Below are 26976 nucleotides of genomic sequence, written 5' to 3' on the forward strand. Positions count from 1 at the left end.
TGTCTGAGGCAAAAATATTAAGGCTGGTGGTAACTTGGATAGCCATTGGCAAAGCATGACCATCTAGGTCAGGAGAAAGCTGCACAGATCAGTGACAGTTTGTCTGTTGAAGCGCAGCCTATGGTCCATTGGTTCGGGTCCCGGTTTCCATCTCGGCAACAGGACAACCCTTCAGATGAGAAAATTTTGGCCAAGGTTGACTTCCTGCATCACCTCTTTTCTGAATGCTCCAGCTCTCTATTTTTTCTTGTAGTCTTTTCCAAATATTGTGCTATTTGACTATAATTTTCTGGGCAGGTAAATTATGGAGTAATGTGTCAGCAGACCTCTGTGTTCTGAGATACTTTTCAGATATTCCTGGAGCTGCTCACTCCTCAATGCCTTGTGTTGTAGAGATACCTCCTCTGATAGTGCCACAAAGGATGGCATTAGACTACATCACATTCTTCTTTTTCAAATACATTATATCACTAGCAGTAAGCCTATAGCACTGCCTAGATAAAATTTCAGGCTAAAATAATTTCACTTTTGATTATTTACATTAAACTATTTCAATTCTAATTCAGTTCCCAGACAGTACAGCATCAGATGCTTTTCCAATTGAATACTAAGAAGGCCCTGAATACACAAGAATAAGCAGGTAAGCAAAAATTTGTTCTAATTCTTAGTAGAGTAGCAGAGAACTTAGGAAATAATAGTGACAAGATGTAAAGCTTAAATATTGACATGTACAGCATACGTGCTGTGCCAGATCCTATATGTACAAAGGACTCAGGAGAAGTACATATGACTTCAGAGTCTTTGGAATAGAGTGTATGAGAAATAGCTAAGTAAAACTGAAAAAAAGTCATTTTTTTAATGCGTACTGAATACAACAAGAGAACCATTCTGTTTCATTGAGTGTGTTGTGAATAATCACACTATAGTTTTCACTTTTTGCAATAGTGTAAACTGGATGGTGGCATACCAGCAGCCTGTTTTTCATTTCTCCTGATTTTCATTTCCATTGAAGTATTTTTTTTATTCCACCAGTTTTCTCCCTTATGATCCTCAACATGTCTGTCTCTGGCAGAACTCTGGTACCTTCTTCAAATGGCAATTATTGTTGTGCTGATATGCTATTTTGACCAGGGAAGACATGAAACTCAAGTATAATCCTATTTTGGAGTAGAACCTCGAACGTATTGTTCCTCTTAGTTTAGGCTGATAAAGACAACTGTTGATCTACCATCGCTCCAACTAACTTCAGGATCAAACCTGGAACCTTCCAAATCTCTGTGCTTCAAGCCCACATCAAACATAATTTATACCCATCGGGGAAATCTGAATTATTTTTATATAGCAAATATAGTGTTCAGTGTGAAATCCTATTTGTACACCTTAGTCAATCAACTGCATTAGTTTATCAGGGCTTATGCCCAATCAAGTACTGAGAAATGTTACGATCAGCTAATTTTGAAAAGCGGACACTAGCATCTGATGGCTAGATTCAGGCACATCCAGGATTCCACCTCCCTGCTGAATAGTTGCTAGAAAATACGGAGAGCTTTACCACTACTCCAGAATTCAGAGCTGAGAATTTTTCTCTTTAATATGGTATTGGGCAGATTCAGCATTTGTTCAAGTAATTATCTTAGTGGGAATTATTTTGAAAGTTATAGGACAATTTGGAAAATGTCACTGATGGTATTGGGTATTTTAAGTAATTGTATGTTTTAAGGAATGGTACTTTGAAGGGATGGAGAGAATGAATCTAATCATCATTGGTTTAGTGCAGGATTCAGCTTCTGCAGCTGTCAATAAAATAACAATTAAGTTTTTCGGGCCCTTGGAGTCATAGAGTCATTACGGCACAGAAGGAGCTCATTGAGCCCATTAAGTCCATGCCAGCTCTCTGGAAAGCAATCCAGTCAGTCATATTCCCTGGCTCTATCCCTGTAGCACAACAAATTTATTTCTCTCAATTCCCCATCCAACTTCCTTTTGAAATCATTAATCATCTCCGCTTCCACCATCCTTGTAGGTACAGAGTTCCAGATCATTATTACTCACTGCATAAAAAGGTTTTTCCTCACATATCCCCTGCATCACTTGCCCAAAACCTTAAATCTGTGTCCCGTAGTCCTTGTACCATCAGCTAATGGGAACAACTTTTCCTTGTCTAACTCACCTAAACCTGTCATAATCTTGTACACCTCTATCAAATTTCTCCTCAATCTCCTTTGCTGCAAGGAGAATAATCCCAGCTTCTCCAACCTAACCTTGTAGCTAAAATCCCTCAAAGTTGGAACCATTCTGGTAAATCTCCTCTGCAACCTTTCAAGGATCCTCACATTCTTCCTAAAGTGTGGTGACCAGAAATGGATGCAATATTCTAGTTATGGCCTAACCAGAGCTTTATAAGCATTCAGCGTAACTTCCCTGCTTTTGTACTCAATACTTGTATTTATGAAGCACAAGGTCCCATATGCTTTGCTAACCATTCTCTCAATATGTACAAGATCAAGGATCTGTGCACACAGACCCCAAGGTCCCTCTGACCAAGCACACTCTTTAGAACTGTGCCATTTAGTCTATATTATCTCTCCCTATCCCTTCTGGCACAATGCATTAGCTCACATTTCTGTATTAAATTCCAAATGCCATTTGTCTGCCCATTCTGCCAGCCTATTTGTGTTCTGTTGCAGTCGATTTGTATTAACCTCACTGTCTGCCACACCTCCAAGTCTGGCATCAACGGCAAATTTTGAAATTTTCCTCTGTTTTCCAACATATGAGTCATTTATTTTTATATATATATATATATATATCAAAAAATGGAGTGGTCCTTGCACTGAACCTTGGGGTTCACCAGTGTTTAACATCCTCCATTCTGAAAAACAACCATTAACCACAATCTCCTGTTTCTGTTGTAAAGCCAATTTTTTATCCAAGCTAACGTTGACCCTCCTATTCCATGAGCCTCAGTTTTGTTAATCAGCATTTTATATTGTGCTTGCTAACTTTCTTAAAACCCATATAAATAACATCCATTGATTTCCCTTCATCAGTGTTCTCTGTTACTTCAGCAAAAATTCAATTAGATTAGTCAAGCATGATCTGCCTTTCACAAATCTCTGCTGGCTATTCTTAATTACCTCTCCAAGTGCCTGTTGATTTTTTCCCTGATTATTATTTTTAAAACCTTACCCACCACTGATGTGAAATTGACCAGCCTGTAATTACTAGAAATGTCTTTACACCCTTTCTTGAATAAGGGTGTCACATTTGCCACTTTCCGATCCTCGAGCACTTCCCCTGTATCTAGGGAAGATTGGAAGATTATGACAAGCCCTTCCACTGTCTCCACTCCACTTCCTGTAGCAACCTGGGATGCAAGCCATCTGGGCCAGGTGACTTATCCACTCTAAACATAGCTAGCATTGCCCGCCTATCAATTTATACTTCATCCATCACCTCTACCACCTCCAATTCTACTGATATGTTATCAGCATCCTCTTCCTCAGAAAACACCGCTATGACGTGCTCATTAAGTATTCTAGCCTTGGTCTGCGCCTCTAAGCATACATCATCTCTTTGTCCTGAATGAGCCCTACCCTGACTCTTACTGCCCACTTACTATTTGCATGCCAGTAGAAGATTTTTGGATTCCTTTTTATGTTAACTGCCATTCTATTCTCATATTCTCTTTGCCAGCCTTATTTTCCTCTTCACTTCCCCTCTCAACTTAGTATATTTGCCCTGGTTCTCATTTGAAGAATTCACCTGAGATGCATCATACACCCTCTTTTTTTGTTTCAACATATTCTCCATCTCCCTCGTCATCCAAGGAGCCCTGGCTTTGGTTCCACTATCTTTCCCCATTGTTGAAATGTACCTAGCCTGTACCTGAAACATCTCCTCCTTACAGATCACCCATTGTTCAGCTACAGTTTTTCCTGCCAATCTTTGGTTCCGTTTTCCTCTGGCTAGATCCACTCTCATCTCATTGAAGTTAGCTCGCTTCCCATTTAGAAGTTCTACTTTAGATTGTTCCTTGCTCTTCTCCATTACTAATTTAAGCCTTATGATATGACGATCGCTCGAACCCAAGTGTTCCCCCATAGACACTTAATCCACTTGGCCTACCTAATTTCTCAGCACCAGATCCAGCAATGCCTCCTTCCTAGTTGGACCAAGAATATACTGGTGAAGAATGTTCGCCTGAACACTTCCCAGAAATTCCTCCCCTTTCTTTCCTTTTGCTCTAACATTATCCCAATTGATATTTAGATAATTTGATATTTGGGTGATTGAAGTCCGCCAATATCAGCACTCTATAGTTCTTGCATATCTCTTTGTTTTCCCTACAGATTTTCTCCTCTATCTCTCTCTCACTATTTGGAAGCGTATAGAATACCCCCAGTAGCGTGATCATACTGTTTTTGCTTCTCAACTTTAACCAAATGGATTTTGTCCTTTACCCTCAAGGACACCCTTTCTTTCCAACACTACAATGTCTTCTCTAATCAGTATTGCCACCCCACCTCCCTTTTTTTCCTTCCCTATCTTTTCTGAACACTTTGTATCCCTAAACATTAAGCACATAGTCCTCATCATTTTTGAGCCATGTTTCTGTTATTGCGACTGCATCATATTCCTGCATGGTTATTTGTGCTTGTAGCTCACCAAAATAATTCAGCACACTTTCTGTGTTTACATACATGCATTCTAAGACTGTCCTTGTATTCCTCCTTTCCCTTCTTAGTCTTCTATCTTTGTATTCAGATTTTTGAACATTCAAATTGAAATTTTCTAAACTTAATAAAAGGAAGTGCATGTCCTTTGTGCAAGTATATATACGGTCTTAGATCATTTTATGAACTGTTTAAAAAGATTTTGGGGGCAGAGAATATCCAGCATCTTATATTCAAAGGTGCTTTTTGCAGCTTCATGCACAGATAATGAGCAACTCTAGTTGTAGCAACTTTTTCTCACAAAAATGTAACTTTAATGCTAGTATCTAGGCTCGATGTTTTTATATATGAGTTTATTCTCGACCCTGGAGTCAGAGTTCCTACCTAGAACATTTTGATGGCATTTGTTACTACCTCATTGTGTGCTAAAATTTAGTATTTTTTTCTCCTGTTTCTATTAACAAAATAGGGTGTTAATGAATTAAGCTTTCTTGCTGTTAATTCCTGGAAAGTAACTCTTTTAATTATAATTTCTTCCCTTTAGGTTTCCTTTGCACCATTAGGTGAGTAAAGATAACTTGCTACAGGTCCTGTGCCAGTGTTTCTGTTGAGCTGATGACACAAAGATAGGTAGGAAAGTAAGTTGTGAAGAGGTCAGAAAAAGGCTATAAAGGGATACAGATAGATTAAGAGAGTGAGCAAAGATCTGGCAAATGGAGTATAATGTGGGAAAATGTAAAATTGTCCATTTTGGCAGGAAGAATAAAAAAGAAGCATATTATTTGAATGGTGAGAGATTGCAGAGCTCTGAGATGCAGAGGGATCTGGGTGTTCTAGTGCATGAATCACAAAAGATTAGTATGCAGGTTCAGCAATTAATTAGAAAAGCTAATAGAATGTTATCGTTTATTGCGAGGGGAATTGAATACAAAAGTAGGAACGTTATGCTTCAGTTATGCAGAGCATTGGTGAGACCACATCCAGAGTACTGTGTAGAGTACTGGTCTCCTTATTTAAGGAAGGATGTAAATGCGTTGGAAGCAGTTCAGAGAAAGTTTACTAGAATAATACCTGAAATGGGCGGGTTGTCTTATGAGGAAAGATTAGACAGGCTAGGCATGTATCCACTGGAGTTTAGGAGAGCAAGAGGTGATTTGATTTAAATCTATAAGATCCTGAGAGGTCTTAACAGGATGGATGTGGAAAGGATGTTTCCCCTTGTGGGAGAATCTAGAACTAGGGGTCACTATTTAAAAATAAGGGCCTGAATTTTATGACCGCGCCACAAATTGAAGTTGGCAGTCCACCCACACGGATCGGCCATTACTGAGCACTGCTCTATTACAATGACGTAGAGGGGGCGGCCGCTCCATCCATGGCAATGGCGTCAGTGCGGCCAGCTCAATTTTTAAAGGGCTTCAAGCCCTGAAAGATCATTTAAATGTTTAAAGTGAACATTACCTTTAATTTAAATTAAAATAATAAAGTTCACATCAAAGACCCTCTTCTACCCTCCCCACCATCATCAAACAATACATTTATTTCCCTCTCCCCAACCCGAAAACATTTTTGTCGGTCCCGATCTTTCACCCCCAAACTTTATGATCTTTGCCCTTCAACCCCCTTCTCACCATCCACTCATTTTCCTCCGCACCCCCCACAACCGACCTGAAAATTACACTTCTACCCCCTCCCTACCAGTGTCTCGCCTTGGATCCACAAATGGGGATCCGAAGGCACGGGACGTCTGGCCACTGCCCAGAATATCAGCGTGGGACGGCCGAACAGTCCAGATATGTTCATTAACATTTATTTGTATTAATTTTATTATGTAAATGAAGGCTCCACCGCCATGCGGTGGTGGGGGGTGGGCACACTGAGGGCTTGCCGCCTGCGGTAAAATGCAACAGGGCCTTCTCGGCACAGGGGTTGAGGCGGGCCTCCCCAGCTGAATTTTCTGGGCCCCCCTGCCATGACCACCGATGTCAGAGGGCTGGTAAAATTCAGCCCAAGGAGTCGCCATTTAAGACAGAAACCAGGAGAATTTTTTTCTCAGAGGGCTGTGAGTCTTTAGAACTCTGCCTCAAAAGGCAGTGAAAGTAGAGTCTTTGAATACTTTTAAGGCAGAGGTAGATAGATTCTTGATAAGCAAGAGGGTGAAAGCTTATCGGGGTAGGCAGGAACGTGGAGTAGAGGTTACAATCAGATCTGTCATGATCTTATTGAATGGTGGAGCAGGCTCGAGGGGCCGGGTGGCCTATTTCTGCTCGTACTTCGTATGTTCGTATGTTTATATGATCTGATTTCTAGAAAATGTTTGTGAGTGTTATGACCAGGTGAGAAAGGTGTCTAGGGGTCCCTCTCAACCTTCACCAGGTCTTACCATAACAGGGTTTTATTTTTAAACACACCGTGCTTTTAGCTCCCCTTTGGTGAATCCTTGTTCACCGCTTTTCAATTATAAGGCAAAGAAACCAGCACAACAGGTTTTCTTAGGTTTAAAGAAGAAAAGTTTACATTTTTAAAATTTGAACTTAAACTCTAATTCATTGATGCTTACAAATATGCAATGCACCCATGCTAGCATTCATATGCAATACACATATGCAAATAGAGACAGAAAAGAACAGAAGAAAAATAAAGTGGAAAGGTTTGAGGCAATATCTGAAGAATTTTTGTTACGGTTCTTCAAGCTCTCAGTAAAGTCCTTGATTGTACATAGATCTTGCTTTTCGTTGGGGCTCAGTATTCTTCTTAAACCTTGTTCGCTGTAGGAGACTTTTCTCTCTTGGGATTCATGTATCTTCAGTGGATTCAGAGGCTTGTGAGAAAGAGATGGGAGCAGACTGAAGAGATTTTCTCTGTCCAGGAGGAAACAGTCTTTCGGAATTCAAACTCTCTGTGGCTAGTTCAAAGATCCTGGAACAGCCATTTAGTCATTTGAGCAGCTGGTCTAACCAGTCCTGGATTGTATCACCTTAGCAGTCTCTGGAATGCTCCTCTTACACACAATACATGGTGATCAATATCCATTGTAGGTTGAATGTGTCAGGGAATGATCCTTTGTCCTTCCAAGCATTGTCTGTTAATATGCAAATATCTTTTCCAGCCACGGCTGATCTGTTTAACAAGTCATTTCCTCACTCCAGCAACAGTTTAAAATCAACATGACAAAATCAACATGCCTCATTCTTGGCAGGTGGGGGGCCTGCATGACAGTGAGTGAGTGACTCTTTCCCAATTTTTCTTCTATCCTTGTGGACAGGCTTCTTGTCAACATTTTCCTCTTGTTAGACTGTTATTATTTGGAGAGTAGGAGGAGCTTTAATGGCAGAAATCCAAGCGCTGTACAGATGGTGGGATGAACAAAGAGCTGATATCCAGCCTCCCCCTTGGTGCGAGGCTTTTAGCCCTGAGCATGTTCTAGAGTAAAAGTTGGAACTGACCACTTTGGCACGACAAGCCTTGGTCATGAGCACAAAATAAAATTTCCTGAGTTATCGGCTGAGCCATAGACGTATTTGTTCATACCTTGATGTTAAATTAATATTCTTGTGTTGGTTGATGTAATGTCTGGGAGTATTGTGGTTCATCCAGGGCATGCATGGGAAGTCAAGACCAACAGCAGATCAAGCTGAATTATTGGGCAGGGGGCTAATTGGACTAAGAAAGGAGAGGAGGAGGAGGGATGAGGAGATGAGAGGACTGGAAGGAGAGGTGAAGGGAGATTTAAATGGTGAAGGGGAGTGATGTTGGGCAAGAGGTCGCAGAGAGGAGGTATGGGGAAAGGAGAAAAGAGAGGGTGAGGGTGAGAGAGGAGAGGAGGAAGGAAAGAGAGAGATGAGAGGAAAAGGATGAGATGGTAGACAGAAGTTGAGGGGAGAAAAGTGGAGGGAGTGGAGGAAGAAAGGGTCAAGGGATGGGGAGGAGAGGGGAAGAAGAGGACAGGGGAAGCAAGAAGGGGTAGTGGAAGTGGTAGGAGTGGCTAGTCCAGCAAACTTGTTCAGTTGGAGAAAGGGGAGGGGTTGCTGGGCCGGGTAAATGTCTTAAGGAGGGTCACTGCTCAGATGTTTGGGAGATGGGAATTTGTATCCTAATTATGATCTTGCAGGAGTGGTCTGGCCTGTTTGTCAGATGGGGTAAAAGTTGTGGAAAAATGGATTGAAATGAATAGGTTCAGATGAAGGATACTATGGTATTCAAACTTTCTTAACTGTCTGCGTGGAATGACTACAGGTGTCCAATTAAGCCTGTTCCTGTGAGAAAGCTGCTGTGCTGGGGAGCCTGCTTCTAATTCATGTATGCCTCTGGTTCTGGAGCCCAGGGCTAAAGGTACCCATTATTACAAAGACATGGAAGGTTAGTAGTTTGAATATAGCCATTAAACTAATGAATATTCACAACTGAATTTTAGTCTTATCTAAATCTGTCAATCCTTCAGAGTACTAGCTACTTAGAGATTGAAGGGCAGTGATTCCAACTGGGGTTTTGGCATCAGTAACGTTCGCAAATTATACTGAAACCATCTATTACAGTGCCACCTATAGATGTAACAGGCAGTGTATGTGTTAATGTATGTGTTTCCTATATATTCTGACTTTGAATCTTGGAACCTACCTTCCATTTTAAATGTATTATTATTTAACTCTTCACATTCTTTGTTTACTTGATGAAATTTCTAAGCTAATCATAATTAAGCAAAACATATCCTTACTGAACTAGTCATGAAGAATAGCTAGTACAGAGAACCTATGCGGGTAGTAAATGCTACAATGTTACATTGTCTGATATTTATTTCACAAATAAAATCTTGCACAATTATGTATGAACCAACAAGTTTGAAATTTACATTTTGTCATTTATTTTTCACTCAGTAACTTGCCAATCAGTGGACAATTCTCTTAGTGCTCACGATATTAAACATTTAGATAACAAGTCTGGATTTCATTACCAGGAAAACATTATTTCATGTAACTTCAATTCAAATGGGGTTCTTTGCGTTTGCAACGCTAAGTATTACAATACATAATGGACTTTAGCATTCATTGAATAAATTACTTAGTTTTAGAACATTCCATTTGGAATGTAAACCCTCCAGTGGTCTTCATTTTTAAAGTGTTACTTTACAAAATTATGTAAAGGCAACATAATTATATCATTATAAAGACTGTAAAGATATGAGATTTGAGATGAGATTTATCCAGTTTTTGTATTGAGACCAAAAAGCAAGCATCAGGCTAGAAGTTGGACAATCAGATATATTTCAAGTGAAGAGAGGAGTACGACAAGGCTGTGTACTGTTGCTAAAATTAATCGATCTGTACACAGAACAAATACTTAGAGAATTAGACGTACTTCTAGCTGTAAATATTTCTGGTAAGAACATAACAAACTTGTGGTACGCTGACACAGCGTTACTTGCAGAATCAGAAGAGACCCTACAAAATATCATAGATCAAGGCCGTGATTTTATGCTCGTGACGGAGGTCTTGAAGTGCGGAAAAAGTGATGCCGAGAACCCTGTGCCGCCTCTTCTCTGGAATGGCCACTGAATCTAGTGTCAATCAGGCTCTTAAGTGGACAGCAGTGGGCCTTCCAAGACTCCGACATGGAAGTTCTGCCCTCGGGGAGCTGCTGGCCAATTGGAGGCCAGCAATTGTTCCACTGAGCTGTGCCACTGTGGAGGCGGTGGCTGCTGCTGATGGAGCAACTATCTGAGGCCCAGGAGTGGCACTGGACCCAGGCCACAGGTAGGTCAGGGCGGGAGGGCTCTCATGGGGTGGGGGTAACGGGGGAGGGGGGTCGCTAGCAAGGGCGGGGGGTGGCTCCATGTGGGCCCTCCCTTCCCGATGCCAGGTCCCTCATTCAGACACTATGTGCCTTTTAATGCCCCCCCCTCCACCACGCCCCAGAGCCGGGAAGCAGCCTGCATGGTTTTTCATGCTGTGCTTCCCGTCTGGCGACTGGGCCACCCGTTGCATGGCTAATCGCAGTGGTGGTGGGATGAGGCCCTTAATTGGGGATTAATTACCCAGTTAAGAACCTCAATTGGCAGCAGGGCAGGAAGGCCATTCACAGGCCTTCCCGTCCTGGACTAAATTTTGTGGAGGCTGAAATGTGGTGGAAACAATTCTTCCCCAAGTAAAATCTTGAAGTTTAGAATATGGATTGAGTATGAATACCAGAAAGACAAAAACAATGGTAGTTAGAAGGAATATATTAGAAGAAACCAGAGTGAAGATTGAAGTGTATGGTGTTGCACTGGAACAACTAGATAAATTTGTCTTTTTAGGACAAATGATAGTAGAAGATGGTAAATGTGATGCCGAAGTCAGAAGAAGGATAGAGTTAGCCAGAAGTAATTTTGTGAAGCTGAAGGATGTGTTACCAACAAGAAAGCCTTCTAACAGGGATCGTTGGATAACAATTAGAAATAGTTAAATTGGCTCAATTTTCTCCTCCCTAAATGCTCGTGCCAAGGCCAATTGTAGTCCTTAAAGGTAGTCTGTTGATGATGCAGGAGTGATAATAGATGCATTATTTTCAACATCCATATAAAGTGATGAAGCAATTTAAAGAAAGCAATAGAATGTTAAGATAATGCAGCCAAAACACAAAACCTAGCCTGCCAGGAAAGTATATTGAGAATCAACTGATTTTCCATTCTTTGGAAGTACATTTGTAAAATCTATCACTGGATGTCATGGAAGCATTCTTTCCTTAGTGACATATGTTTACAATAATTTTTCATGCATGCTAATAGAGGCAGAATTATTAGAGTTATTAAATGTACAATCATATGGTATAATGAGTGAATTAATGCATCAGAGGGTTGAGCTTCAATTGGTAAATTTTCAATTTTCTTATCCCTGACTTTTCTTATGGACCACTGTAAACATGGATAGACTGATAAGTATGCTGTTTTTAAAAATAGAGAGCTTTTGAGATTAATATCATGAGAGGTATTAAAATCTAGTTGTATCTAGACTTAAAACACCTTTGGAGCAAATAACTTCAAAAATTACAGATTAACTTAAAAGATGGTCTCAGATAATTGGTTTAATTGGTGATTGGAAGTTAAGGAATGGTAGTCACTGACTGCTGTGTTAGTGTATATATCAGTAATATCATCAAAGATTACAATTGCTTCTATAATTACCAATTGCACCCTAGCTTAAGCAAGCAATAATATTCCCTCATATCCCAAAACATGAAAAATGATGTCTTAAGTAACACAGGAAGTATTACAATGGTTACATGACTCGCCTCCCCGCGAGTGGCTCTCTAGCAGAGCAAGACTACACCTTCTTCTGGCAGGGCAGGGATCCTGAAGAACCAAGACAGCATGGAGTGGGCTTCGCCATCAGAAACTCCTTGCTCAGCATGATAGAGCCTCCCTCAAATGGCTCGGAACGCATACTGTCCATCCGACTGCTCACCACCTCTGGTCCAGTACACCTACTCAGCATCTATGCTCCAACACTCTGTTCCGCACCTGAAGCTAAAGACCAGTTCTATGAACAACTCCATAACATCATTAGCAGCATCCCCAACACCGAACACCTATTCCTGCTGGGGGACTTTAATGCCAGGGTTGGGGCCGACCATGACTCATGGCCCTCCTGCCTTGGGCGCTATGGCGTTGGAAGGATGAATGAGAACGGGCAGAGACTGCTTGAGTTGTGTACCTATCATAACCTCTGCATCACCAACTCGTTCTTTCACACTAAACCATGTCACCAGGTTTCATGGAGGCACCCAAGATCACGTCGTTGGCACCAGCTAGACCTCATTGTCACAAGGCGAGCCGCCTTAAACAGTGTTCAAATCACACGCAGCTTCCACAGTGCGGACTGCGACACCGACCACTCCCTGGTGTGCAGCAAGGTTAGACTCAGACCAAAGAAGTTGCATCATTCCAAGCAGAAGGGCCACCCGCGCATCAACACGAGCAGAATTTCTCACCCACAGCTGTTACAAAAATTTCTAAATTCACTTGTAACAGCCCTTCAAAACACTCCCACAGGGGATGCTGAGACCAAGTGGGCCCACATCAGAGACGCCATCTATGAGTCAGCTTTGACCACCTACGGCAAAAGTGCGAAGAGAAATGCAGACTGGTTTCAATCTCATAATGAAGAGCTGGAACCTGTCATAGCCGCTAAGCGCATTGCACTTTTGAACTACAAGAAAGCCCCCAGCGATTTAACATCCGCAGCACTTAAAGCAGCCAGAAGTACTGCACAAAGAACAGCTAGGCGTTGCGCAAACGACTACTGGCAACACCTATGCAGTCATATTCAGCTGGCCTCAGACACCGGAAACATCAGAGGAATGTATGATGGCATGAAGAGAGCTCTTGGGCCAACCATCAAGAAGATCACCCCCCTCAAATCTAAATCGGGGGACATAATCACTGACCAACGCAAACAGATGGACCGCTGGGTTGAGCACTACCTAGAACTGTACTCCAGGGAGAATGCTGTCACTGAGACTGCCCTCAATGCAGCCCAGCCTCTACCAGTCATGGATGAGCTGGACATACAGCCAACCAAATCGGAACTCAGTGATGCCATTGATTCCCTAGCCAGCGGAAAAGCCCCTGGGAAGGACAGCATTACCCCTGAAATAATCAAGAGTGCCAAGCCTGCTATACTCTCAGCACTACATGAACTGCTATGCCTGTGCTGGGACGAGGGAGCAGTACCCCAGGACATGCGCGATGCCAACATCATCACCCTCTATAAAAACAAAGGTGACCGCGGTGACTGCAACAACTACCGTGGAATCTCCCTGCTCAGCATAGTGGGGAAAGTCTTTGCTCGAGTCGCTCTGAACAGGCTCCAGAAGCTGGCCGAGCGCGTCTACCCTGAGGCACAGTGTGGCTTTCGTGCAGAGAGATCGACTATTGACATGCTGTTCTCCCTTCGTCAGATACAGGAGAAATGCCGTGAACAACAGATGCCCCTCTACATTGCTTTCATTGATCTCACCAAAGCCTTTGACCTCGTCAGCAGACGTGGTGTCTTCAGACTACTAGAAAAGATCGGATGTCCACCAAAGCTACTAAGTATCATCACCTCATTCCATGACAATATGAAAGGCACAATTCAACATGGTGGCTCCTCATCAGAGCCCTTTCCTATCCTGAGTGGTGTGAAACAGGGCTGTGTTCTCGCACCCACACTTTTTGGGATTTTCTTCTCCCTGCTGCTTTCACATGCGTTCAAATCCTCTGAAGAAGGAATTTTCCTCCACACAAGATCAGGGGGCAGGTTGTTCAACCTTGCCCGTCTAAGAGCGAAGTCCAAAGTACGGAAAGTCCTCATCAGAGAACTCCTCTTTGCTGACGATGCTGCTTTAACATCTCACACTGAAGAATGCCTGCAGAGTCTCATCGACAGGTTTGCGTCTGCCTGCAATGAATTTGGCCTAACCATCAGCCTCAAGAAAACGAACATCATGGGGCAGGATGTCAGAAATGCTCCATCCATCAATATTGGCGACCACGCTCTGGAAGTGGTTCAAGAGTTCACCTACCTAGGCTCAACTATCACCAGTAACCTGTCTCTAGATGCAGAAATCAACAAGCGCATGGGTAAGGCTTCCACTGCTATGTTCAGACTGGCCAAGAGAGTGTGGGAAAATGGCGCACTGACACGGAACACAAAAGTCCGAGTGTATCAGGCCTGTGTCCTCAGTACCTTGCTCTACGGCAGCGAGGCCTGGACAACGTATGCCAGCCAAGAGCGACGTCTCAATTCATTCCATCTTCGCTGCCTTCGGAGAATACTTGGCATCAGGTGGCAGGACTATATCTCCAACACAGAAGTCCTTGAAGCGGCCAACATCCCCAGCTTATACACACTACTGAGTCAGCGGCGCTTGAGATGGCTTGGCCATGTGAGCCGCATGGAAGATGGCAGGATCCCCAAAGACACATTGTACAGCGAGCTCGCCACTGGTATCAGACCCACCGGCCGTCCATGTCTCCGTTATAAAGACGTCTGCAAACGCGACATGAAATCGTGTGACATTGATCACAAGTCGTGGGAGTCAGTTGCCAGCATTCGCCAGAGCTGGCGGGCAGCCATAAAGACAGGGCTAAATTGTGGCGAGTCGAAGAGACTTAGTAGTTGGCAGGAAAAAAGACAGAGGCGCAAGGGGAGAGCCAACTGTGCAACAGCCCCAACAAACAAATTTCTCTGCAGCACCTGTGGAAGAGCCTGTCACTCCAGAATTGGCCTTTATAGCCACTCCAGGCGCTGCTTCACAAACCACTGACCACCTCCAGGCGCGTATCCATTGTCTCTCGAGATAAGGAGGCCCAAAAGAAAAGAAGAAAAGAAAAGAAAAAAGAAACATGTCAAAAAAGCATAGACTTCATGTTTTCCACAGCCACGTCGAACAGTTTTGCATCTTGTGTAAAAGAACATTGATTTCAATGTTATCTAATTTATCCACTGTCCCAAAACAAAACTTACATGCATTTATAATGGAGTTTAAGTTAATGGTATATTTGCTGGATATGACTGTTTCTCTTGTCTGCAATATGATCAATTAACATTCTGTTTGAAGCTTCTTCTGTCTTTCTTAGGTTAACATTTGGTGAACTGCAGGAGAGATATAATTTTTTTTTCCAAAAGACACATTCATTCTGTCTGAAACGATACCAATATGAAGCTTATTTAAGAGAGGCATATTTTGATGCTTTTGTTCAAAATATGATCGCATTTTGTGTCACGTACTGGTCAAGAAAAAAGATACGGTTGTAGACATCACTGGGGATAATTTTCACCTTAACCGCCTGGATAGTAATCTAATGGAGAAAACCACTTGCCGATTGTAGAGCCTGTCCAATTTTGATCTCAAAGGGTCAATACTTGGAATGCCAATTCATCTGTTCTTTCCACAGATGCTTTCCGACCTGCTGAATGTTTCTAGCATTTTCTGCTTTTCTTTTTGCTTTCATGCATTTTTTAGGTTTTTTTGCTTTTTTGTTACCATAGCAACTTATTTGTTATGGAGCTAGTTAAAGTCTGTCACTCTATGACTTCTGAACAAATGCAAAAAAATTTGAATTCAAGGTAAAGACTGCATTCTCATAAATATTGCAAAGACAGATAGCACTTATATCCCTGCTTTGCCATTTCAGGGCAGCAAGACCATTCTACTCATTATAAAAAATCTGTCACCATGTAAGGTCTGTCACTGAATTCAATAAGAATGGTAAATAGTACAATCAGATGCATGCAGTTCCATGATAGCTTACATTAGTTGCATTTTTACTAATTTAGAAGAGCAACTGAGCTAGACATTTAAAGTAGCTGATGAAAAATAGATAAAATAGACAAAGTCCTTTCACCTCTGGGGTCAAGTTCAATTCATGACCAGGAAAGAAGGTTTGAGAGCTCTCCGCTTCTTCCTTGAACAGAGGCCCAACCAGTCCCCATCTACCACCCTCCTCCTGCTGGCTGAACTTGTTCTCACATTGAACAACAACTTCTTCAACTCCACTCACTTCCTTCAAGTAAAAGGTGTTGCTATGGGTACCTGCAAGGGTCCTAGTTATGCCTATAAAAGCAAAATACTGCGGATGCTGGAAATCTGAAATATAAACAAGAAATGCTGGAAATACTCAGCAGTTCCGAAGAAGGGTCACTGACCCGAAACGTTAACTCTGCTTTTCTTTCCACAGATGCTGCCAGACCTGCTGAGTATTTCCAGCATTTCTTGTTTTTATTATCCTAGTTATGCCTGTCTTTTTGTGGGATATGTTGAACATTCCTTGTTCCAGTCCTACTCAGGCCCCCTCCCCCAACTCTTTTTCCGGTATATTGATGACTGTATCCGTACCGTTTTCTGCTCCCGCCCCAAACTGGAAAACTTTATCAACTTTGCTTCCAGTTTCCACCCTTCTCTCACCTTTACATGGTCCATCTCCGACACTTCGCTTCCCTTCCTCGACTTCTCTGTCTCCATCTCTGGGGATAGGCTGTCAACTAATATTCATTATAAGCCCGCCGATTACCACAGCTGCCTTGACTACACTTCTTCACAGCCTGCCTCCTGTCAGGACTCCATTCCATTCTCCCAGTTTCTCCGTCTCCGATGCATCTGGTCTGATGATGCAACCTTCCACGACAGCGCTTCTGATATGTCTTTCTTTCTCCTCAACCAAAGATTCCCCCCCACTGAGGTTGACAGGGCCTTCAACATTGTCCGGCCCATTTCCTGCACCTCTACTCTCACCCCTTCCCCTCCCTCCCTGAACCGCAACAGGGTTCCCCTTGCCCTCATTTTCCACCCCACCAGCCTCCACATCCCAAGGATCATTCTCCACCATTTCCGCCACGTCCAGCATGATGCCACTACCAAACGCATCTTCTTCTCCCCTCCCCGTCTGCATTCCGAAGGGATCGTTCCCTCCACGACACCCTGGTCCACTCCTCCAATACCCCCAACACCTTGACCCCTTCCCACAGTACCTTCCCATGCAATCGCAGAACGTGTAATACCTGCCCTTTTACCTCCTCTCTCCTCACTATCCAAGGCCCCAAACACTCCTTTCAGGTGAAGCAGTGATTTACTTGTACTTCTTTCAATTTAGTATACTGTATTCGCTGCTCACAATGTGGTCTCCTCTACATTGGGGTGACCAAATGCAGCTTGGGTGACCGCTTTGCAGAACACCTCCACTCAGTCCGAAAGCATGACCCTGAGGTTCTGGTTGCTAGCCATTTCAACACACCCCCCTGCTCTCATGCCCGCATCTCTGTTCTGGGATTGCTGCAGTGTTCCAGTGAACATCAATGCAAGCTCGAGGAACAGCATCTCATTTACCAATTAGGCACACTACAGCCTGCTGTCTGAACATTGAGTTCAGTAATTTCAGAGCATGACAGGCCCCCATTTTTATTTTTAGTTACTGTTTTCTTTTTTCTTTTTTATTTGTTTGTTTTATTTCATTTTGTTTCATCATTCATTTTTTTACCATGTGCCTACCCACTACTTTTTTTTCATGTTTGTGCTTTGGGCCAGGCTGTTCTATTTTTCTGTCAATTAACACCCTCTCTGCACTAACACTTTGTCTTTCAGCACACCATTAACATACCATTTGCCTTTGCTGCATGACCTTCTGGTCAGTTATTCTCTGTGACCTTGTCCTATCAACACCTTCTCTTTGGTTATCTCTTGCCCCCCCCCCCCCCCCTGCTTTATTTGCTTAAAACCTATTACATTTCTAGCCTTTGCCAGTTCTGATGAAGGGTCACTGACCTGAAATGTTTACTTTGCTTCTCTCTCCACAGATGCTGCCAGACCTGTTGAGTATTTCCAGCATTTTTCTTGTTTTTATTTCAGATTTCCAGCATCTGCAGTATTTTGCTTTTATAAAAGTTTTTTTTCACTCAAATTGCTATAAAGTTCTAGGTGCAATGCATTTGGTGGTCCCAGTTCTTAGCCGATGCAGAACTGCCCTTAATTCTCCACTAATCTGTCTAATTTAGAGCCACTTTAAGAATGACTGGTGTGAACTATGTTAAAATATAACATTGGCACCGTAGAAATGCCTTGGATTGGTGATAAGGCTCATTGTTCGGGCAAAGAGGCAACAGCTTTACTTTTGCATCTGACTTGTCTGAAAGTACTTCACTGAGTACCAAAAATGACAAAGAGTTCCACTTTCCAGGTCTGATGTCCTTCATCATAACTAGCAAAACAAAGGGAAAAAAGCAACAGGTATGACTTTTCCTTTGGGAAACAACACATGGGAAAATTGAAATAAATTGTATCATGTAATCAATACTCACCTGTGGCCTTTTGCTCAGTAAATACATTTATCATTATCCTATTGGTACACAAAATACTCAGAAATAGAAAAGAATAATTCAATAAAGCTGATAACTTGTGGGTTAACATCCTAAAATAACCATGAAACATGCCACATTTTTTTCCTTCTCAAAAATATACTGTATTCATAAAATTCTGTAAAAAATACATTACAAAACAGTTCAAAACAGCAGAGCTCTGATGAAGGGTCACTGACCTGAAACGTTAACTCTGCTTCTCTCTCCACAGATGCTGCCAGACCTGCTGAGTATTGCCAGCATTTCTTGTTTGTGTTTCAAAACAGCACCAAGTTGACATTCCAAAAAGTGCAAAGGAAATCAGTTTTCTTCAATACAGGAGTGAGTTGCCTCACAACTCTTCCATTCCATTTTACATGCAATATATATTTTACAGCTAACCCATATTTGGTGTATACAGCCCGAGGGGTTTCCCATGGGTCCAGCCCCTTGGTTCACTATGGCGGTCTTTCCCCATTGAGCCTTTGTGGCAGCTGCCCCAAGCTTTAGTGCATCCTTCAACACGTAATCCTGGACCTTGGAATGTGCCAATCTGCAACACTCGGTCATGGACAACTCTTTGCACTGAAAGACCTGCAAGTTTCGGGCAGACCAAAGAGCATCTTTCACTGAAGTGTTGGTCCTCCATCAGCAATTGATGTTTATCTCAGTGTGCATCCCTGGGAATAGCCCGTAGAGCACAGACTCCTGTGTTACAGAGCTGCTTGGGATGAACCTTGACAAAAACCACTGCATCTCTTTCCAGACCTGCTTTGCAAAGGCACATTCCAAAAAGGAGTTGGGCAACCATCTCTTCCCCATCACAGCCACCTCGAGGGCAATGTGCGGAGGCGGTGAGATTCCGGGCGTGCAGGAAGGATCTGATGGGGAGGGCCCTTCTCACCAACGGTCAAGCTACATCTTGGTGCTTGTTTGAAAGTTCTGGTGATGAGGCATTCTGCCAAATGACTTTGGCAATCTGCTCAGGGAACCATCCGACAGGATCCACCATCTCCTTTTCCTGTAGGGCGTTGATGACATTCCGTGAAGACTACTGCCTGATGGATTGGTGGTCAAAAATATTTTTCCGCACAAACTTTTCTACGAAGGATAGATGATACAGCACGGTCCAACTGGATGGAGCGTTCTGCGGCAATGTGGCCAGACCCATCCTTCGCAACACCGGGGACAGATAGAAGCTCATCAGGTAGTGACACTTGGTGTTGGGCTCTACGCACAGCTTGATACAGCCGCACACAAAGGTGGTCTTCAGGATGAGGGTGACGTTGGGTACATTTTTTCCACCTTTATCCAGAGATTTGAACATCGTGTCCTTCTGGACCTGGTCCATTTTGCATCTCCAGATAAAGCAGAAAATGGCTCGGGTGACCGCCACGGCACAGGAGTGGGGTATGGACCAGACCTGTGCCACATACAGCAACAATGTGATCGCCTCGCACTTGACCATCAGGTTCTTGCTCACAATGGAGAGCGAACGCTGCTCCAACATTCTCAGTTTATGGTGTACCCTAGCTACTCGCTCCTTCCAGTTTTTGGCGCACGCCCCAGCCCTTCTGAACCATTTCCCCAGTACCTTCAGGTAGTCTGACCTGACGGTGGAGGAGACAAGGGATCGGTTTGTTCAGTTCCCAAAGACAGACTTGACCCGACTGCAATGACTTTGGACGGAATCTTGTAGTCTATATTAAGCAGTGAAATGGGCTGCCAATTTCAGATTTCCGCCCTCTCCCCTTTCTGCTTGTAGATGAGGGTGATGATGCCTTTCCTCATGGATTCTGACATGCTGCCGGCAGGTATACTTCCAGCAGGTCTGGGCCGATCCACTCTCACAGAGCTGTATACAACTCAACCGATAAGCCATTGCTTTTGGGAGTTTTACTCATCTCGAAGGACCTGACGGCCTTTGTCAGCTCATTTTTTTCCCCCAAAAATATACTTTATTCATAAAAGTCTGTAAAAAATGCATCACAAAACAGTTCAAAACAGCACCAAGTTGACATTCCAAAACGTGCAAAGGAAATCAGTTTTCTTCAATACAGGAGTGAGTTGCCTCACAACCCTTTCATTCCATTTTACATGCCATGTACATTTTACAGCAAACCTATATCTGGTGTATACAGCCTGAGGGGTTTCGCATGGGTCCAGCCCCTCAGTTCACTTTGGTGGGTGGACCTTACACTGTGGTCTTTCCCCATCGTGCCTTTGCTGCGTCTGCCCCAAGCTTTAGTGCGTCCCTCAGCACATAGTCCTGGACCTTGGAATGTGACAGTCTGCAACACTTGGTTGTGGAAATCTCTGTGCTGGAAGACCAGTAAGTTTCAAGCCTTTGTCAGCTCATTGTGTTAAAAATCTAATTGTTTCACTGATGTACTTCAGGGGAGGGAACCTGCCACCCTTATCTGTTTTGGCCTACAAAATATGGCAACTCTAGTCGCACACAACATGATTCACTCTTAATTCTCTGAGGGCAATTATTGATGGGTAATAAATACTGGCTTTCTAGTGTTGCCCACATTCCAAGAACAAAGCATATATAAAGCTTTTGTAAATAATTGCTATGCCCTCTGATGGAAGATTGGTTGTCATGGTTACTAGAAGCTCTGAACTGAGTTCTAGAACAAAAGAATTACTGCCACCCTTAGAAAGACTAAGATAATGACAATGCTTTATTTTGAAGTCACCATTGTAGTATTACATTGTACGAGATGCAGCACTCTTAGAGAAAATTCACCTATACGTAAAATGCTGAGAGGCTAAATTAGATTGCCCCCTACAATGGGCGTGTGGACCGTAATGCATGATTAATCTGAGCCCAGTGACTGCAATGTAGGCTGTGGGCCATCTTCGTTCATCATTCATTTGAATCATCTCTGCAGCTGCACTGTTCATTGGCTGGACCTATCGGGGAGGGGTGGGTCAATATCATGAGTGGCCCACAATTCTTAAAGCTAGCCTGCACCTCCTAAAGAGGAAGTATGTTGTGGCTGGAGTAAATCAGATCAGCACTCATATCTAAAATTTGTATGATCCACCATATGCTTGCACATTAATCACCGCTTATCATTCGGAGAGCTGGTGCAGATACGATGGGCGGAATGGCCTCTTTCTGTGCTGTAACAATTCTGCGCAAGCCTCAAACCCATATCTCCCAGCTTGCACACACTACCAGCTATTCATAACAGCCATGTCAACCAAACAGATTGCACCACACTCACTGACTCACTTCCCTCTGTCTTGCAGCATAAGGTGGCACACAACCAGAGGCAGCAGGAGCTAACCATAGGGGACAGGTGTGCCTGCATGCTCTAAGCCCCATGGAGGAGATGCCGATGGCCATTGCTGAGGCCTTGACCAGCAGAGGGGCTGAAACCATCAAAGATGACAATATCCTCATACCTAACCCTCCTCACATCACACTTTCCCCATCATTCCACGCTCTCTTCTGATTTATCAGCGACAAATGATGTAAGCATGCACCTCTTGCTTCCACCCCCACTGCTAAACCCCTCAACACAACCTTATCCTTGTGCCTTTTCCCTTCAGCTACCCAAGAGATGCAATCCGGTCAGGCAGTGGAGGAACACCAAGAAGAGAGTGATGATGAAGACGCAGCACTGCATTGATTTCAAATTTGCAGCCACCAGCTCAGATATTGACACTGCACATATCTTAGAGAATAGATTAGAAGCTAAATCTGCATGTGGTGAGATAGTAGGCAAGGGTGGCTGCACCCAGAGCTGGGGATAAGGATAATGAAGGTAGCAGCTCCCAAGAGGGCAAGGCTGAACACTGGTTCCCCTGAAAAGGACTCAGATGAGGGCTTTGATAGATCAACCTATGGAAGAATGTTGATGGGTATACAAAATGAAATAGACGGCACATTGGGAAATCTGCCAGTAAGTCTGTGATGGCTGCCAAGAAACATGGTGAAGTTCAGCACCAATTTGGCACAGGACTTTATGCAGAGCTTGGGGCCCATCCTTTCCACATATAGAAGTGGTGGCTAACTCAGTCAGCTGAATTCTTTACAGACAGATCAGGCAGAAAGGGACTATTATGATTTGCAGTATGCAACAGACCACTACAAATCTTGACACCCATTCTGTTGAGTACTGCAGGGTTGCTTCAAAGTGGCCCAAGCAGTGGAAGTGTTGTTTCAGTATGCCAGTGGTCTGCTCCATCACATTTTGGTCTGGATTTTGTGCTGGAGGCAGGGCTCCCGACCCTGGGCTGAAAAGGCGGGGAGAACCCCGCCTCTGCCTTTTCATGCCCACCCCCCGCCCCAAACCCGGAATGATCCTCTGGTCTTTTTGATTCATAGGGCTGGATTTTATGCACCCGCTGTCAGCAGTGGCAGCAGGCGAGAAAAAGAGCTGCGTGCCGCCATGCTGCCGCGATCTTCTTCGCAATGGCCCACAATAATATGCCAGTTGAGCTGCCCCACCCCCCAATCATGTGTAGAGGGGGTGGGCTCTCCGACGCCAGTAATGTCGTCAGCTGCCTGTGTGTTTATACCCCCCCACTGTATTGATTAAAAATCTGTCTTCCCTTTCCCACCTCGCAACAACAATAAAATTCATTATTTACCCTCTCCCCCGCAGGCACTTCCTTTCCACACTTGCCATCCCCCCCTCCTCCCACCCCCATCCAAACTGAACAAAATGCACAGGTCACCCCTTCCCACCATCCCCTACACTAATGATGTAAATTTGACCCCATTCCCCCCACCCGCTCCCACCCCGGCACTAAAAATCTTAAGATCCCCCCTCCTCCAAGACTGCAGCGCTGCTACCCCCAGACAGGAAAGTGAAGGCGCATGAGTGCTGGCTGCCGCTCGGAAGATCGCCTGAAGAAAAGTGTGGAGTAAATTTTATTTAAATGTTTGCATTCTGCTAATCTGAATATTTTAATTGGGTCCCCTCATCCAGCAGTGAGGTGGCCACCACGGAGCCTCATTGCCTCTGGGAAGATCGGGCCCGGTGCTCCCAGCATTGGTCTCCGTGGTGGGCCACTGCCAGAACGATCTTCCAGCACCACCCCCTGCCATGGAGCCCGACGTTGGGAGCTTTATAAAATCCTGGCCAAGGTTTTAGGAGGTAGGCTCCCTGCCGCCAAGAGCTGCCAGCCAATCAGAGGGCCAGCATCTTGGCAGTACAGACAGTGCCACTGGGAGCGGTGGCCAGTGCCGGTGCTGCAGAGGCTTTGGACTCAGGCCCAGCGGTGGAACCCTGAAACAGAGGTAGGTGAGGTGTAGTTGTCAGGGCTCGTCTGGAAGGCCCCGGCAAGGGCGGGTAGGGGGCTTGTTCAGTCCAGGTGAGGGGTTCATGGAGAGGTTAAGCTGGTCCTGGAGGAGGTCCTCCAGGGGCCACAAATTGCCCTCAGAGGAGGAACCCCCCCCCGCCCCCCCAAGCCTGTAGGGAGGGTGCCTTGTTTTAAGATGTAAGATCTCAGCAGCAGCAGGAAGAGGCCCTTAATTGTCAATTAATAGGCCACTTAAGGGCCTCAATTGGCCTCAGGGCGGGAAGGCTATTGTTGGCCTATCCTTCCCCCAGGAAGATCGCTGAGCAACGGGGAGGTGACTGACCCTCTGCCCTGCTGCCCCCTCCGCCACCCATCGTGATACTTCATGCCTGCCCCCCTGTCTCCAATCCCACCTCGGGGTGGGACCTTAAAATCCTGGCCTTTGTGTGGCAGCACGGCTTTCATCGTCTGCATGTTATACATTTTTGTGTGAGTTGCGCCCGGAGTCATAATTCATGTCACCAGAGTGTTGCCAAGTTGCTATCCTTTGCTAATCCTTGCTGGCTCAACTGCAACTGGCACTTGAACTGCTGCGGAATGAAGGCATCATCAATGCTGACACAAGGCAGTGACCTACATGATTTGCTGCCTATGGTCACACGTTGGTTGGACATTGAGGTAGTGGATTCCCTTTTGTTTTCGGTACAGGGCAGTGTTGACAGTAGCACCCACAAAGCAATGGGCATGCAGTCTACAGCACCCTGCACCATAGGGAAACCTGTACTCCTAGCAAAATGGCATGCTCGCTCTGCCTGCTTCTGTCTGGTAAGAGGGATGAAATGTAGTTAGCTCTCTAAGTAGAGAGCCTCAGTGACCTACCTTCTGCAACAGTGGATGGCAAAACATGAGATGTTGCAATTATCTCCACTTCCAGTATGGAAGGAGCCAGACACATAAAAGTTCATTGCCATGGCCACCTTCACAACCACTGGAAATATGGTACTTGCCCTGCTCTGAGGTTGTAGTTATGGCTGCAGAAAGTGGCAGTATTCAGTTCGGACATTGTTACTGAAATGCAGATGTCTTGCACATTGTTTTTTTGCTGTGATTGCTCCCAAACAACCTGGGCAGATATAGTTTCCTTCTGAGATCCCTTCTCCCCCCACTCCTCCTCCTCCTCCCTCTTCCAGCAGCTTATGGCCTCTGTTCATTCTACAGGTAAAGCTGTATTCATGCTGGAGGGGAATGCCTACTAGCGCATTCATGTTTGGGGGCAATTGGTTTGTGCGAAAGTCAGCAACAACTCCTTCAGCAGCTGCTACACCACTCACTGCAGCTTTTGCAACTTGAAACAACTATAGGTAGCAACAAACACTTGTACAATTGTCGTAAAAGCCAAACAATTACTTTAAATAACCCTAGTGGGGTGTCCTTCCAACTACATTAGAGAGGATGTCAGCTGGAACGTTGACCTCCAAAATGACATCTCTGGCATCAAATCAACATTGCACGCTGATGGGCATCATGTTTGGCCTGCTTTGGATATTTCTGATGGGCATTCACTGCACGCGCTAATGCCTGCATCAATATGGTGTCTGGCGTGATTCACTCCAGAAGTGTGCATGCGCGTGCCATTTTGGAGCTCTAAGGGCACTTATTTGCCCAAATAATGAGCAAAAGGAGCTCAGTTTCTCGCTCTATTTGTTTTGTTTCTGTAATCTTATGATTTTTTTGATGATTTGTGCAGACCCTGATGTATCTGCTACTCAGGCCCGTTAAAATATTGCAATCTGTTACTCCTGTAATGGACTTATTTTTCCTGTATGAATAAATTTTGTACTGCTGACATGCCCACCCATTTGAGCTTTCCTTTGAACTGTAAAATAATCTGAACATGCAGATGGAGAAATGTTTTGGCATTTCCAATGTGCACAGAACAGATATCTTTACACAACCAAAGACGGCAATATTTCATTACTTTGAAGAAAGGTAGAACAAGGTCAAGTAGAAAAGGAATAATTTCTGTTGCATTTTCTGAGTTTTTGAAACAGTCTATGCTGTAGAATATATTTAGAGTGGTGATATTGTCAGTTTAAATGTAACTAGACAACTCTTCTGCTTTAAGATAAGAATTCAATAGAACCATTATTGTTTTTTTTTATTTTGCCACAGTCTCAGAATAATCAAGTAATTGTGTACAATATTAGCTCAAATTGGTACCTAGAGCTTTGGTAGTGTTGGTATACATTCTGTCTGTATGCCAGTATAGGCAAAGTTTGTCAGTTGGTTAGAAAAGAAATAAAATTGATCAAATGAGATTAAATATTCTAAAATTGATGAACACAGTAGTTTTGAATTTGCCTTTTATTATGAAATTGTGTTAATGCCTCTTATGATCAATCCCATAAAATTGCACCTCTTCCAATTGTTGCCATTGGCACAGCTGCAAGCCATGTGAACCCCAATGTGTGTTGATCGGTTAGCGTTTTTCTCATCTCTTATTTTTCCCCATCTTGATGAAGTATTGCTGTCTGCATCCTATTACAGCCAAGGTGGAGTGGGTTGTACATTTCTCCGTGACTGTGAGTCCATAATAAACAATGATTCAATCAAGATGCACAGATAATATCAGTTTTTTCTCTCGTGATAGAACAGCATTTTGTAATTTAGTGAAGAATAAATGAAACATACTAAACTGAGACAAGCAAGCTTAAATGACAGGGGGGCCTGGTGTCCAGCACTCATCCCGTTAAGGTACTGTGCTGCCAGGATTGTGCAGATCAGGAACTGATGTTATAACATTTCTTCCTACCCCCTCCCAGTGCAGGGAAACTAAAGCCAATTTTAGGCCCACAGAGCAACAAAGCACATTGTTCATACTCACAAAACGTGAATGGAGTCCTCAAGCCTACTTTGTATTGTGCTTTATTAACCATTACAGAAAGGTTTTCTGAAAAATTATTTTGAAACTTAAGGATGTAATATTTTTGAAAGTGGAAAGGCTGCTTCAGATTGTCAGGTTTGGGCACACTGACTCGTATTAACTAATGTGCATATTTTTCCTCAGTAATAGGAGTGAGTAAAATTACAGCAATCGATTTCTGCTTGTGGAAAGGACAAGTGACCTGTTAAATAAACTGATTGAATTTACTAAATTGAACTATGAATTCAGTAAAAATGACAAAACTAGC

Source organism: Heterodontus francisci, chromosome 12, assembly GCF_036365525.1.
Source record: "Heterodontus francisci isolate sHetFra1 chromosome 12, sHetFra1.hap1, whole genome shotgun sequence".
In the NCBI taxonomy this organism is placed as follows: domain Eukaryota; kingdom Metazoa; phylum Chordata; class Chondrichthyes; order Heterodontiformes; family Heterodontidae; genus Heterodontus; species Heterodontus francisci.